Source organism: Haliotis cracherodii, unplaced genomic scaffold (assembly GCF_022045235.1).
Source record: "Haliotis cracherodii isolate W230 unplaced genomic scaffold, xgHalCrac1.p SCAF_2, whole genome shotgun sequence".
NCBI classification, from domain to species: Eukaryota; Metazoa; Mollusca; class Gastropoda; order Lepetellida; family Haliotidae; genus Haliotis; species Haliotis cracherodii.
This window is the reverse complement of record NW_027266275.1, coordinates 12,657,825-12,674,370: the sequence shown is the minus strand read 5'-3', so window position 1 is coordinate 12,674,370 and position 16,546 is coordinate 12,657,825. Positions and strand designations below refer to the sequence as shown.

General features: G+C 40.2%; 1 pseudogene; it reads left to right on the top strand.

Annotated features, from left to right (window-relative positions):
- The first annotated feature begins 288 nt into the window (after positions 1-288).
- LOC139467454 (dynactin subunit 1-like) lies at positions 289-6,257 on the top strand (annotated as a pseudogene).
- Positions 6,258-16,546: the final 10,289 nt, after the last annotated feature.

Here is a 16,546-nt window from a genome sequence, read left to right as displayed (position 1 = left end):
GACACGCCGTGATATAACTGGAATATTGTTAAAAGCGGCGTTAAACCCAACTCACTCACTCACTCACCCTCTGTGTTCAAAGACATAAAGGTCATGGTTTGTTTGATTGCACATTTCAAAACTATCATATATAGAATCAATCTCGTTCGTAACAACAATTCCTACCCTATATGTTTATTTGTGTCGACATCGATGTGATTTAAGCCCAGCTCGTCTTGAGGTAAAGAACTGAACCTGGCTTAGCATCGTAGATAGGGACAGAAAGTAAAACTCATTTCTTCTGACAACATGAAGATGATGGTTTTCCCATTGCTTTTGATGTTCATCGATAGTTTGTCTGTATTTGGCTTCAGCACATTCAAACTGCCAAAGTTAAAGATAAATGCTATCACGAGCATTAAACCCGGGTATGTGACAAAGCTAGAAGAGGCCAGGGACGACATGAAGTCCAAACAAGGTAGGTGTTTGTGTTGTGTTCATATGGGGTACTTCAGAGAAAGTATCGTTCAATACGAGAAAGTGTTGTTTTTATAAATATTTTTGCAAATGCCCTGAAAACCATTTGAACCAAAGTTGTTAGCCAGATGGTTCCAATAAAGAGATAGACATTATGTGCTTCTAGATTTGGGGTTTAAATATGAATTCGATGCCCGAAAATCTCATTCATTCACTCTCTTTTAAGAATCTCTTTTCTGAAATAACTTTTGTACCTATGTTTTGTGTTTGACAGTTTAAGACACAAACACAGATGAGTGAGTGAGTGAGTGAGATGGGTTTAACGCCGCTTTTAACAATATTCCAGTTATATCGCGGCGTGTCAGCTTAATGTGGGAGGAAAGATCGAAGTGATGCAGGTCTCAGACGTTTATCACTTCGGTGAAACCCACGAGCACGGGTATGGTGCTGACAAACCTAGAAACATAATCGGGGCCAAACACAGATGAACTATACCTATGGTTAACGCGTGACTGTCATGAATATTGTTTCACCTAAGTTATTATCCTCCTCCACGAAGTGATGCAGGGAATATACAAATGGAGCTCGTCCGTCCTTCCGACTTTCCGCTTCTCAATGGGAACGAATTGTCTCAAAAACTGTTGAAGTTAGAGACGTACAATTATACAAACTGTTGTCACGATCTAAAATGAGTTCGATCATTGGTGCCTTAAAATAATTTTTAACAAGGTTTAGGCCCTTGTCCCATGCTCTTCAAATGGGGACAAGTTTTCTCAGATAATACTGAAGTTACATGAACGCAGGTTCCAATACATATCTGGGGAATACTTGTCAAGACTAAGTAAAAGAACGTGATGGTGTATTGTCTTTTCTGGAGTTGCCCTCCCTTTCTCCATACTTTAGAAATTGGTGCCGTAGATTATTTTTGGACAGAGTTACGGCCCTTGACCAATGGTATTCTACTTGGAGTTACGTTACTTGCTGCATGTATTTAGGTTTTGTTTCATCCTGCTTTAAATGTAGAAACTACATGAAAGTTTGCATACTTATAAAAGACACTCGTGCAGGTTGAGCTAAAACATCGGTGCCGTAAAAATATATAAAGTACGGTCCTTGATCCATGTTATTTAACTGAGAGCATCGTTGCTGTAATGGAAGTTTTCTCTACAGAAGCTACATGAATGACACTCTGCATGCTTATTTTCGAAATACTTGTAACGACTGACTTGATGCTGTATTTTTCCCCGAGTTACCCAACCTTTCTCCATTCTTTAGATTTTGTGCATCTTCTTTGCAGTGCATGATTTTAGAAACTCATAAATTTCATACCAAAATAATTTCATGAAAGGAACAAATTTTCTCATGTACCCCGTGGCTGGGGATAGTGATAGCGCTCTTTTCTTGTTATTACTGAATTAAACTGCCATTGAAAAAAATAGCTTGGATGATAATATTTGGTATTTTCTGTCATATCTGAAACCAAACTTTTTGTTTGTTTGTTTGTTGTTTAACGTCGCACTCAACAATATTCCAGCTGTATGACGGCGGTCTGTAAATAATCGAGTCTGGATTACACAATCCAGTGATTGACACCATGAGCATCGATCCACGCAATTTGGATACGATGACATGCATCAACCAAGTCAGCGAGTCTGACCACCCGAATCCCGCCTCTTAAGACAAGCATAGTCGCCTTATACGGCAAGCATGGGTTGCTGAAGACGTATTCTAACCTAAGTAAATTGTATTTCAGATCAATTCGACAAAGATTTAAAGAATGTATCCGCCAGATTGGACGAGGTATCAGGAAAGCTTGAAACAACACAGTCTATTTGCCTCAGCAAGCAAGGTAAGTTATTTATCAGCTTGAAGACCTTATAAACTCAAACTGACTCTATGTACTCGTCCACATTAGCCTGGTGTGACGTCCCGTCCGTTGATGTCCTCAGACAATGCTTGGGCTGTGGGGTAGCCTATAGTTTGGAGGGTACCGACGTTTACTACAATATCTGAAAAACTATTGGACCTACCCCAGTCAAAGTTGTTATGAGATTATTAAACAGTCATACATAACTGGATATTACATTTAAAGACAGCCGATGCATGAATAAAAAATCTGTCTATTTAGCTATCACTATATTTAATCAACAACCAGACCTGTTCGTCACGGGTGGAACGAGCATTCATTGAAACAGCCATCTGCATAATGCTATCCCTGCGTCACAGGGCCATATGACACAGTTGAACCAATCAACTCAACTCGAAAGGTCGCACGGGAATCACGCACGCACGAATACGGCGTTAAACGCTGGGCGTCTCAACGTGCGGGATTCCCTTCCAGACTATAGCTGGTATCGCGTTCGATCGTCACGTTGAAGACCCGGGTTCTACTTCCATCATGGGTACAATGTGTCAAGCCCATTACCGATCTCCCCTGGCGTGGTATAATTGTGTCCAAGCCACGAGATAATTCTGATACAATAAAAATAGTCTAATCATGTTTGGAATGCGATAGTGACATAAATGTCCATGTGACAAAAGGAACCAAGGTTTACACCTTACTTATCTCTATTTACTGTATCGATAGAGAAACAGCAAGATGCAAACCATGATGAAAACGTGAATCTGCAAGAGCAGCTCGACAAAATGAAATCAGGTAAGCTTCAACTTGAAATATTTGCGAAAAGGTGTCAACGATGTCCACGTTCAGAGATAGAAAAAGCTAAGATCGTGCTATCTTGCTCATCCAAATATAGATAGTTTTGTTTCTATGCTGCACACAGTCACTACAAATATTTTTCGTACCTTGTCAGTGTATATTTAAGTGATTTATCATGTCAATAAGAAAGTAATCTGTGCATACATCATCTCCTGTGGACATGTAGCCTTTTAGTATTAACAATAAAAGATTATAAGATGCAAAGGATAGAGTAAAAACATTCTAGATGTTATATATTTAATATAAGTCTTTGCTTTCCTGTATAAAAACATGTGCATTATTAATTTGTAATCATTTTGGTCATTATCCAAATAGAACAGTGCGTGTTTTCTTCCGTGGACAATAGTCACCGCTGGATTAATTCTATAAATTCCAGTATAAATGGTGACGTTTCCCGTTTCTAAGCTACGGTTTCGTGATTTCGCATGTACGACACAGAGATTGCCTTCTCTGTGACCTTGTGATTGACGCCGCGCAATCATACTAAATGCCCAGGTTTCCCGATCTGCGCCATACATCATAACTTGACGGGCGTGATTGAAATGTCCAGGGTGAGAACTGAACACAAAACGCTTTTGTTCTGGAACTTAAAGTAATATTGAACGACATTAACTTCAACTATTTATAGTATTTGCACACAGCTGCTGTGGGACTAACAGTAGACAATGTGACCAGCCAGTAGTTTGATTGTATCGTGCTTTAAAACACATTCTCCCAAAAGAATTAAAATCACGCCGCCCTGTTTCAAAAGACATATCCGCTCTGTATTCTATGGAAATGATACTTAAAATGGAAATAACTATAGCTAGCGCTTTGTGTTTACCGTCTTAACAAATCTCCGTTCTTCCATTGTTAAAGCAGGGCGGTCGGGTAGCCTAATGGTTCAAGCGTTCGCTCGTCACGCTGAAGACCCGGGTTCGATTCCCCACATGGGCACAATGTATGAATCCAATTTCTGGTGTCCCCCGCCTTGATATTGCTGGAATATTTCTAAAAGCGGCGTAAAAATTTACACACTCACTCCAACTTTAAAGCTCTCACCATCAATGCAGCAACCGCTTCACTTAAAATATAGCATATGAACAATTAAATTGTGAATTACAATCATGAAATTTGTTTTTGGTTTGTGGAACTACGGTAATAACGAACTCAAAGGGACTACTAATTTTAGTTCGTTATAACTGTAGTTCTTTATAAGCATATATACAGCATAACTACAGCAAATAATCGGGACAATAATCGTGTTCGTTTTAACCGTAGTCTACTGTATACTAGCTTGGTTAGCCAATAAAATTCCACGGAATCAATTGCAATGGATACATTGACTAATAAAATCCTTATTTTTCGGTTGCCAACACACAGCAATACAGAACATTGAAAAGATGGCAGTTGAAAAAGCGGTGAAAGTTATGGAAGAGAAATTAAAGAACTGAAGGACTCGATGTTGATCCAGACAGAAACAAACGCAGACAAATCACACAATTGTTCAGAGGCCATCCGGAGCCTGGAACATGTGGTTAACAATTTGGAAAAAAAGAATGAAGAAACTGAAAGTATACTCAGTAACCTCACGGCCTCGACAGCCAACCTGACTGAATTCGTGAACGGAGAGTTTTCCCCTTTTTAAACTACAGTAAACTACGGCTATAACGAACTCAAAGGGACTACTAATTTTAGTTCGTTATAACCGTAGTTCGTTATAAGCATATATACAGCATAACTACAGCTAATAGTCGGGACCAAAAAGTAAGTACGTTATATCAGTCAGTTCGTTATAAGCGTGTTCGTTTTAACGGTAGTTTACTGTATCTCAAGTACAATACAACCCAGCATGAATAAGTATGCACGTTTATCGTGCTTAAGGATATTCGCTGGTCTATATTTTGCGAACAGAGGTATTTACCAAAGCTTATATTTCGATCGTACTGTTCGAGTAAATATATATTAAATAGTGGGTTACACATTACCCACCAAGACATACGTACACGTCTCTAGCGTCACGTACAACTTATTGAGGGAAATGTTTACTAAAATGTAATAATTTTGATGTTAGTGTCGTGCAATTTCTAACGTCCATTGATATGCCATTGATATTAAATGTGCAAAATTGTCAAGAAACGAGATTACAATGAGCCACAGTGCCAGACTCACTTACATCACATATGTGACGTCACTCTATATAACACTCCATTATTTTTAAAAATGGAGAATTGGTTTTAGAATTTTACGAATATTCTTTGGTGAAAAATATTTTTAAGTAGTTTTATAGTTTATACCATGTGAGTCGCTAAAGCGTTGCATAGATGCGAGACCAGTGAAGATCCGGGGTAGAATAGGTCTGCAGCAACCCATGACTGTCGTAATAGGCGACTAACGGGATCGGGGGGTCAGGATCGCTGACTTGGTTGATGGATGTCATCGTATCCCAATTGCGTGGATCGATGTTCATGATGTCAATCACTGGATTGTGTGGTTCAGACTCGATTATTTACAGACCGCCGTCATTTAGCTGTAATAGTGCTGAGTGTGGCGTTAAACAACAAACAAACTAACAAAAAGTTTGGTTTCAGATATGGCAGGAGTTAACACACATTATCATTAGTATAGAATGCCATGCACCTTGCTTCACGTTATTCCAGGGGGCATAGGTGGCCCATTCGTCTAAGGCGCCGCGATTCGCTGTGCAGAGTTGCGTCCCTTGGGACACGCCAGAAACCTATGATTATGGGTTCGAATCCCGGTTCGCCCCGATTATGTTTCTAGGTTTGTCAGCGCCGTACCCGTGCTCGTGGGTTTCACCGAAGTGGTAAACGTCCGAGACCTGCATCACTTCGGGCTTTCCTCCCACATTAAGCTGACACGCCGCGATATAACTGGAATACTGTTAAAAGCGGTGTTAAACCCAACTCACTCACTCACTCACGTTGTTCCAGGTGTTCTGTACAAGCTGTCGACGTATATCGGCAATGTGGAGTACGGGGTTTCATCTGACCGGGTTTCCATCCGGATCGACGGGTCTTTAGGAGTGCACAAGATCCATGACATAAACACCCCGATACACGACAGAGGAGAGTATGTGTAGGAATCAGTTACTTAGTTGATAAGGAAAGCCCGGAAGGAATCATTTATTTGTGGTAAACGATGACGTTCATGGTAATTATTCAACTATGAGGAACAAGATCGCATACGGCAGGTGAAAAACATTTTACACTTTCCATAGGACAGTGACAAATACACTCTCACTTTCTATATACCTAAGTTATCTTCCATGGTCTAATTTAATCCAGGCCCATTTTACTGACCAACTATATCCTAAGCATGTCTTCATGAATCTCTATCAAATAGTGAGGATACCTGCCCCAAACGTGGCACCCGTCACAAACACATACAAAGGCAAGTCAATTGTTCACATGAAAAAACCATTATGGTTCAAGTCAAAATAGAGAATTCAATCAGACATTGGGTTCTTTGTAACTGATGCGTCAAATTAGGAAATGTCCTCTAAATGTCTACCAGAAAACGTTTGCTGAGAGCGGCGCTGAACAACAAACAAAACCATACAACTTCTTGATAGTTTAGCCTCCAAAGGCTGGAACTGCTGGAATATTGCTCGACATGAAGGAAAGGTTGACAGTTGGAAATTTGACTCTACCCCCCTATCACACAATCTCGTAGATATTGTTTTTGTCACTCTGAATCTGTATGCATAGATCTAAATATGCAACAGATGAGTCGTTTGTTTATAAATATTGTATTGGTCATAGCAAGTGAGACGGGTCAGGTTTCGCAAAACACCTGGTATTATCGCTATAACGTCATTCAACTGATTGATAGTGAATTAAACTGCGTGTAAGTTAATCACCTGCCGTATGGAGACTGTGTGTATGTTTGTCACCTGCCGTATGGAGACTGCAAGTATGTTTGTCACCTGCCGTATGGAGACTGCGGGTATGTTTGTCACCTGCCGTATGGAGACTGCAAGTATGTTTGTCACCTGCCGTATGGAGACTGCAAGTATGTTTGTCACCCGCCGTATGAAGACTGCAAGTATGTTTGTCACCTGATGTATGTTGGTGACAGTTGGTGACAAATACATCGACAGTGTAATAAAGTTGGAGATAAAAACATCGACAGTGTAAATACAGTTGGTGATAAATACATCGCCAGTCTAAATACAGTTGGTGATAAATACATCGACAGTGTGAATACAGTTGGTGATAAATACATCGACAGTCTTAAGACAGTTGGTGATAAATACATCGACAGTGTAATAAAGTTGGTGATAAAAACATCGACAGTGTAAATACAGTTGGTGATAAATACATCGACAGTCTAAATACAGTTGATGATAAATACATCGACCGTGTGAATACTGTTGGTGATAAATACATCGACAGTGTAAATACAGTTGGTGATAAATACATAGACAGTGTAAATACAGTTGGTGATAAATATATCTACAGTCTAAATACAGTTGGTGATTTATATATCGACAGTCTAAATACAGTTGGTGATAAATACATCCACAGCGTAATTATAAGTACAGTTGGTGATAAATACATCGACAGTCTAAATACAGTTGGTGATAAATATATCCACAGTGTGAATACAGCTGGTGATAAATACATCAACAGTGTAAATACAGTTGGTGATAAATATATCTACAGTCTAAATACAGTAGATGATAAATACATCGACAGTGTGAATACAGCTGGTGATAAATACATCAACAGTGTAAATACAGTTGGTGATAAATATATCTACAGTCTAAATACAGTAGATGATAAATACATCGACAGTGTGAATACAGCTGGTGATAAATACATCAACAGTGTAAATACAGTTGGTGATAAATATATCTACAGTCTAAATACAGTAGATTATAAATACATCGACAGTCAAAATACAGTTGGTGATAAATACATCGACAGTCTAAATACAGTTGGTGATAAGTACATCGACAGTCTAAATACAGTTGGTGATAAATACATCCACAGCGTAAATATTGTTGGTGATAAATACACCGACAGTCTAAATACAGTTGGTGATAAATACATCGACAGTGTAAATACAGTAGATAATAAATACATAGACAGTCAAAATACAGTTGGTGATAAATACATCGACAGTCTAAATACAGTTGGTAATAAATACATCGACAGTGTAAATACAGTAGATGATAAATACATCGACAATCTAAATACAGTTGGTGATAAATACATCGACAGTGTAAATTCAGTAGATGATAAATACATCGACAGTGTAAATACAGTAGATGATAAATACATTGACAGTCAAAATACAGTTGGTGATAAATACATCGACAGTCTTAATACAGTTGGTGATAAATACATCGACAGTCTAAATACAGTTGGTGATAAATACATCGACAGTGTAAATTCAGTAGATGATAAATACATCGACAGTGTAAATACAGTAGATGATAAATACATTGACAGTCAAAATACAGTTGGTGACAAATTCATCGACAGTCTTAATACAGTTGGTGACAAATACATCGACAGTCAAAATACAGTAGATGATAAATACATCGACAGTGTAAATACAGTTGGTGATACATTCATGGAGAGTCTTAATTCGATGGATGACAAATACATGCACACTCTTGATAGAGTGAGTCAGAGAAGTGAAATGTTGTATAGGCATTGTTGTTTTGTAAACTCTTGAATTAAATTTTAAGCAACAAAGCTAGTTTGTTCCCCATATGTGTGGAATGTGTAAAACCAATTTCTGTGGTCCCCTGCCGTGATATTTCTGGAATATTGTTAAAAGCGGCGTAAAACCATACTCACTTATGCAGCCAACCGCGGCATCAGCACATAGGTGAGGAGGGGTGAGGTGACATGGGGTTTAACGTCGCGATCAAAATTCCTTTGTAAGAACATATTTATTTGTATGTCAGATTTTTAAAATATTATAATCAGTTGTTCTTAATGTTATAAAAAGAATAAGATGATTTTCGTGATCATTTTTGATTGGAAAGAATCAGTAGGATTTGTTCATTGAAAATGTAGCAACACACGCTTTCCGTAAAAGGCGACTATGCTTGGAAGAGGCGACTAACGGGATCGGGTGGTCAGACTCGCTGACTTGGTTGATGCATGTCATCGTGTCCCAATTGCGTGGATCGATGCTCATGAAGCCAATCACTGGATTGTCTGGTCCAGACTCGATTATTTACAGACCGCCGTCATATAGCTGAAATATTGCTGAGTGCGGCGTTAAACAACAAACAAACAAACAATCATTGAAAATGTTGCTCCTGTTACTAGGGCGTTCCTTCCATACATCACAAGTGTTGCAGCTCCGGGACGGACGGCCAACGAATGCCTCGACATTATTTGTAGAATAAATATTGACGCAATCACAATTTGTTTTAATTATAGTCACCTTTGACATAGTCAATACGAGATTATGTCTTGTTTGTTTTCAGTTTTCTGTTTCCCTTTCCGACAATATCCTTTGGGACCCACAACCAAGTACTGTTTAAAACGCCCAGAATGTCAGAGATAATTTTGTTTTTGTGAAACGAGGGGACAAGATATTTTCCAGGGTTTCCGGAAAGAGGTTATACTTTTCATATGAATACCTAAAATATCAAATTCTGCTACCCTACTTGGACAAACTACTCAGAAAGAGTGAGTGTTAACATTGAACAAGGTATCGCCCTACATCAGCCTTATAGCGACGAATTCTTGTTTGTTTGTTTGTTGTTTAACGCCGCACTCAGCAATATTCCAACTATATGACGGCGGTCTGTGAATAATCGAGTCCGGACCACACAATCCAGTGATTGACATCATGAACATCGATCCAAACTATTGGGATACGATGGCATGCATCAACCAAGTCAGCGAGCCTGACCAGCCGATCCCGTAAGTCGCCTCTTACGACAAGCATAGTCGCCTTTTACGGCAAGTATGGATTGCTGAAGACCTATTCTACTCCGGAATCTTCACGGGTCTTACGCGCAGTGGAATCTGTTTCGGCAGATAATCGAGACTGACTTTACTTGTCTACCACTTGTCTCATGCAGTACGGGGCAGTCGGGTAGCCTAGTGGTTAAACCGTTCGCTCCTCACGCCGAAGACCCGGGTTCGATTCCCGACATGGGTACATTGTGTGAAGCCCATTTCTGGTGTCTCCCGCCGTGATATTGCTGGAATATTGCTAAAAGCGGCGTAAAACCATACTCACTCACTCACTCATGCAGTACACCTTTTGCCGCCCACCTTATGATTGGATAACCCGAAAGCTCTAGGTCACTAATACGACAATCCGTGTTCTGATTGCATTATCAACGACTCACGCATTTGGAGTTAACGACACACGAGTACAGGCAATTGGTAGACTAACATCTAGTCTCTGAAATGAACATATTGTACAGAAAAAAACCCAGTTGTTCAGTTATCTTAATAAAAAATATAATAAAAGGGAGCCCAGTGACGCTCTTCATTTTCGGATACTGATACTGCAGGAATCTAGACTTGCCAAACATAATAGACTAGAATGGGCTGTATTTGATATCAGGGTCTGTAAGACAGACTAGGTCAATTGGGTAAAGACGTGTGTGATATTTTCAATTTTAACAAAATAATTAGGACCTCAGATTGACACGTGCATCCTGCGAATGTCGCTGAACACCATATTTAGCAATATCCCATTATACCACGGCAGCCTTCAATAATCGAATATGGAGTGAGTGAGTGAGTATGGTTTTACGCCGCTTTTAGCAATATTCCAGCAATATCACTGCGGGGGGACACCAGAAATGGGCTTCACACATTGTACCCATGTCGGGAATCGAACCAGGGTTTTCGGCGTGACGAGCGAACGCTTTAACCACTAGGCTACCCGACCGCCCCCAAAATCGAATATGGACCAAGATGCTGAAAACACAAAGCATCCGATGACACCTCATCAACCTATTCGCCCAATCTGACCACCGACCCTTTTACGACCGCTCAAGTTCCTCAGTCAATATGAAATAAATCAGCAAATCAATTAAACAAATCAAAGAAAAAATCAAATATAGTAATGAAATATAGGCTGACAGCTGAACACAGCAGGTTCACGTTGGCTGCCGTCATCGTGTACCTTCACCGGTTTGTCGCTCATATCAGCTACTCTGTCACTACTGGGGCATACGATTCGAAACGGCTAGAAAGATTTGCCAATTTGGGTTGTTGGATTAACATGGCCGCTCTACATCTCCGACAAGCTACAAGCATGAAATATTTCGTACATCCTGTACAACAATCTGTGCCTTAATCACTTCCACTGAATACGTACAGTTTACCTAATTGGAGGAAAACTTCGAATAAGGATTCCAGATCGAAAACACAGGTTGGTATACAGCTTTTGAAAACAAGATGTCGACCTCCAAAAAATCCGTTCAGGTTATTGTGTTTTTTCAGCTAGTCCTTATGTGTTTCAATGACGGCACTAGACTTTGAGCTATTACACATTATAACTCTGTGATGAAAGAAATCCACAATGATAAAGACGTTTTGTTACCAAGACAACAATATTTGTTTTTCAATCAAAATGTCATAAACAGGAAGCTAACTAAATTATAAATGTTTCCTATTTTACATATCATGAACAAAAACGGAGGGATCACGAACAGTCATGAATATAGTAACTAAAGCACACAATTTCATTAAAATATCCCCCCAAATATCTATGATCCAGAACATTTTATGTGTAGTATATAAAGATGTCTTCCTGGCGGACTTCTTTAAGTACTCCTTCACTTTATATAGATATGAATGAAACGGAATAGTAGGTGTCTGTCGTAAATACAACATGCCTTCAACAAAGATGTTGAATGTGTCCATGGAAGCCACTACTATGCCATGTTAGTCCATGTGTCACCTCTTTGATAGCCCCTTTTCAACTAATATCTCACAAGCATGCATGTGTGTTTGTTGTTTAACGCCGCACTCAGCAATATTCCAGCTATATAACGGCGGTGTGTAAAATATCGAGTATGGACTAGACAATCCAATGATTGACATCATAAGCATCGATCCACGCAATAGGGATACGATGACATGCATCAATCAAGTCAGCCAGCCTGACCATCCGATCCCGTTAGTCATCTCTTGCGACAAGTGAGACATTCTATTCTAACCCGGATCTTCACGGGTTCTTTGCATATCTGGAATAGTCGTCCACACGAGTGAGTGAGGGAGTTTCAGCAGTATTCTTGTTATATCATTCACATTATATTAGTCACATTACATCACAGCCACCTTACCACACACAACCGACCCAACCTCAAGTCAGTCAGAAAAATAGGTTCTTCCACAGTTACCATGATAAAAGCATGTATGTGAACGTTAATTGACACAAGGTCAGCAACGATAAGGTCAAATGTCCAGAACGCCGTCACTGTATGCGTTACTTCCCCCGCCTTCTAGTGTTACAATAATCACCACGACGGTCTGCTCGACACTGTGATGACTCCAGTAGGTGACAAGTTGTAATATAACACCGGCCTCACGAACAGTAGCATTGTGTGATTGCGGAGAAACACACTCATGGATCGCCCAACCTCCCAGGAGACTACAGGCGACTTTTTCAGACCTAGCTGTGGTGTGACTGTATGCTCTTGTCTGTCCTGACTTAGCCATGAAAACCGGGATTAGAAGAATGGCGGCATGCAAGGTTATGTATTGAGTCATGGGCTCTTTCAACTAGAACCTATGACAAAGGTACTCAATATCGTAACTGTTCCCCTTGAACGCTGTGCCTTAATATACGTGACCTTAAATGTCACCTGTTTAAAAACACGTTGAAATATGGGTAATCGTTAATATTAATATTAACATTGCAAGCGACACACACTCTTCAATAAGGCACTAATAATTCTACGTTATATTTTGGGGGAATTACCCCTTAACCGAAGTATATTAACTTATGATTTATTCTATATTGGGAATATTATTTACCCTCTACATGAAGTATTTTAAGCTTATTTCATATCATATTTCATAATGAATAATTATGTGTTTATTGATAGGATTATAATGGAAGGGTGGTAGACTGCATTTCCTAATGCCATCCCCCATGACAACACCTGAGCGTACACGCAGTTAGACACCCTCCATGTACGGTAGACTTACTAGCGGTAAATCTTTTCAAGATTATCGGAAATCAATTCCAGCGTCTTGCACGAACAAGGCATGTAGAACACCACGTTCACCGCGCAAGGCCACCTGACGGGTTAGGCTCGGCGCTCCTGCTAGGGGATTATGACATTCGTGGATTATCTTTAACGATTCATTGATACTGTTGAGCGCTTATATCGAGTACATTACACACTTCGGTGGTTTGTGACAAGGGCACTATAGGCCCAGAGAAAAATCTATATAGCAACGTTTAGCTGCGTGTTGTATGCGTTTTTTGGTCCAACAGGTAAGCTACTGCCCATATTTTGTTATATTCATGTTTATGTATTTCGTTTTGTGAGTGAAATATGGATATAAACTGTCCTACTTATGTCACAAGTGCTGATGTACATAGCGTCGCTGTACAAATGTAGAGTCGTGTTCATTGGTAAGGTGTGTGAATGGGACTTTGTGTCTCTTTTGTTTTAGTAATACTGAGTTGATAGATTTATTTCCTTTGTGAAACGAATAGTGGAAACATAAATATCAAACACAGCTTTTGTAATGACCCATGTTTTGTGAACTGACCATGAAAGGTCGGACAGTATATATACCAATGCAAATTTTCCCCCATGTAGTTTCTTCTGAGATTTTTGTCCGTCTCTAATGTCATAAATTGTGATACTTTTAACAACAATTTCATTCTAGATAGCCGGTATTGTTCCGCGTACTGCAACTTATAATGTGATTAAGTTACATGAGAAACACGATCGTTGTAGCTTGTGACACTGGACATGTTGATGTCAAACCCATGTTTTATCCAACAAAGTTACATTGTCATGAAGCATTGTCTGGGTCTCTATGGTCGACGTTTACAACACTAGCGAGTAGTGTATTGAAAGATAAGATGACAACTATGCCATACCCTAACGGTACTACCAAGGTTCAGGGAGTATTGTTGTCAAAAAGTTGAGCCGGTTGCTACACATATTGTTATTTACCACGTGCATGTACGTGTATTTGGAAATACATATTTCAAGGGAAATTTCACGCATTTCGTTGAAATACATCTCACGTTAGTGAAGTTTTTATGAAGCGAGATACACTAACGGAAAAAAGTAACTGGGCATCATATAGTGAGTGAGTGAGTGAGTTGGGTGTAACGCCGCTTTTAAAAGTATTCCAGTTATATCACTGTGTGTCAGCTTAATGTGGGAGGAAAGCCCGAAGTGATGCAGGTCTCAGACGTTTACCACGAATCGCGGCGCCTTAGGCGACTGGGCCACCCATGCTCCCCGGGCCTCGTATAGAGTGATGTAAATGTTGATATTGATAAATATTATTGTAATGTTTGGTCATTCGTCTGATCAATGTCTTATCATGACAATTTCATTGACAAGACTCATATCTGATAACAGGAGACAGAGAGACACGCCCTAAAACAGAGGTGTGTAACAACTCAATGAACTATGTCAGTATCGGGTGTGACCACCATTTGCGTTGATACAGACGAGGCAGCGGTGGCGCATTGAAGACACCAGATGATTGAAAACAGCCTGGGAGATGTTGTTCCAAATGTCAACCAAAGATTTGCTCAACTGAGGTGGTGTTACCGGCTGGTTCTAATCCTGTCGTAGGCGTCCACCCATCCCATCCCAGATATGTTCAGTGGGCGAGAGGTCTGGAGAAACAGCCGGCCATGGCAGTACAGCAATGTTATGCTTCCTCAACAAGGTTGTTACAACACGTGCAACAAGTGGGCGGGCATGACCCTGCTGCAACGTTACGTCCATCCATTTGCCTAACGGATAGAACATGATCACGAGCGACGTCGCCCCAGTAGCCATTCAACATTAATGAGTTGTGATGCCACCCCCTACCATTACACTTTCACCAACAAACTGACGACGTTAAGTAACGGAGCGTCGCTAAAACGTTCTCCTGGACGCCTGTTGACCCTTGTACGACCATCGCATCTGTCGAGATGAAATCTGGACTCATCTGCGAACAGTATCCTATCCCAGCCCTGCCTTCTAAACCTCTGATGCAGTCTACACCAAGCTAGGCGTGCCAGACGGTGACGTGGAAGCAGGATTGGGCATATCTCTAGACGTCGGGGTCGGATGGTGTGTTCCCTCAACAGGTTGCGCAAGGTTCAGCCACTAATTGGTCTCACACCAGGAATTGTCCGAGCTGTTATTGTGGCAGTTTTGTATCGATTCTGCACCAACCGAATATGGTTGTCGTGTTGACGTTGACGTGACGTCACGCTTGGGCGACTGATCCGTGGCAAGCCCTGACTGGTGCCCTGATGTTGATAATGTCTCCAAACAAATGTTATTGTGCTTAGATGAACATCATCATGCTTGGCAACGTCGTTTTGCGCCATACCTATTTGCACCATACCCATGGCGCGTTGACCTTGATTTTCAGCAAGCCCCGGCATTGTGTAAGCGTTATTTACGGTTAAACAAAAGTATATTTATTAGCACCTGTCACAATCATTGTGTTCTTTTCACATTAACGAAACACGTGCGTGAATATCATGCTCCCAACAAACACGCGAACTTCAAAATTGTGCACCGTGTATTAACATGCACGTGCGAACTGTGACTCACGACCTTAAAGTCGAGGAGATGTCTTAATGAATATGTATTGAAATATGTGTTATTTAATTTCGGAATAATTATTCAATTGAACTGTAATAATTATTCAATGTGAAGCACAGGTTTTTGCTTTTTTCCGTTAGTATATGACAATGACAATGATCAACTCATAAGACAAGTACTCTACCTTTATGCCATGATTGTGATGCTTCATATATGTCGTATTGGTGGAGGTGGAGGGTGTGTGTTTGTATTTGGACAAAGAGTAATTATACACACGTGTTTAATACATAACACACGTGTTCCGTTGAATCTATGCCACACGTGTTCCTTGAATATATACCTCACGTGTTCCATTTAATACATACCACACGTGTTCCATTGAATCTATGCCACACGTAATCCTTGAATACATACCACACGTCATCCTTGAATACATATCACACGTGTTCCATTGAATCTATGCCACACGCAATCCTTGAATACACACCACACGTGTTCCATTGAATCTATGCCACACGTAATCCTTGAATACATACCACACGTCATCCTTGAATACATATCACATGTGTTCCATTGAATCTATGCCACACGTCATCCTTGAATACATATCACACGTGTTCCATTTA